Here is a 599-nt window from a genome sequence, read left to right as displayed (position 1 = left end):
GTTTTACACCCCTGTATGAGAGAGAGATCAAATGAATATGCAGTTATCTGCGTCTGTTAGAGCTTTCATTCTCTAGTACAGTCAGGGGCGGACTTAACCAATAAGTGAGGTAAGCAGCCGCTTAGGGCCCCGGGGCATCAGGGGGCCCCATCTGATATTGGCGAAACATATTTGGCAAACGCTCCAGTGTGTATTTGTGTTCTGGAGAGCATCACATTTTCATAAGTTGTGAAGAGTTAAATAAACTATAAACTATGAGAGAGAGAGAAAGAGAGAGAGAGAGAGAGAGAGAGAGAGAGAGAGCACAAAATAAGGGTTAGGCGTAAAAGAGCATGCCTAGTTATTGTTTTGGGGCCTCATACCTGACATTTCTGCCTCAGAGTACAGTCATAAATTCATGAAATTAAATCAGTTTGGCATATCTGTCTCTGCTGATGAAAGCAATATCTTTAAACAACTACATTCTCGCCTTAAAACTACATTCTCTGACACAACAACAGTAATATTTGTAAAATGATAGTGTATGTTTTGCTCATCTGCTGTGACGCTCACGCCTGTTTCACACATACTCCGTCTGCAGTGCGTATGCAGTCCATGTG

The 599-nt window shown here is 42.1% G+C and overlaps 1 protein-coding gene across 1 annotated transcript in view; it reads left to right on the top strand.

Annotated features, from left to right (window-relative positions):
- LOC107575109 (tripartite motif-containing protein 14-like) overlaps nt 1-599 on the top strand; it is a gene marked incomplete at its 5' end in the record, with an annotated part of 31,133 nt that overhangs the window by 5,319 nt on the left and 25,215 nt on the right. The window lies entirely within an intron of this gene.

This window comes from Sinocyclocheilus grahami, unplaced genomic scaffold, assembly GCF_001515645.1.
Source record: "Sinocyclocheilus grahami isolate Dianchi unplaced genomic scaffold, SAMN03320097.WGS_v1.1 scaffold2469.1, whole genome shotgun sequence".
Lineage (NCBI taxonomy): Eukaryota > Metazoa > Chordata > Actinopteri > Cypriniformes > Cyprinidae > Sinocyclocheilus > Sinocyclocheilus grahami.
Note: the sequence above shows the minus strand (reverse complement) of the source record. Positions and strands in the feature narration are given on the sequence as shown.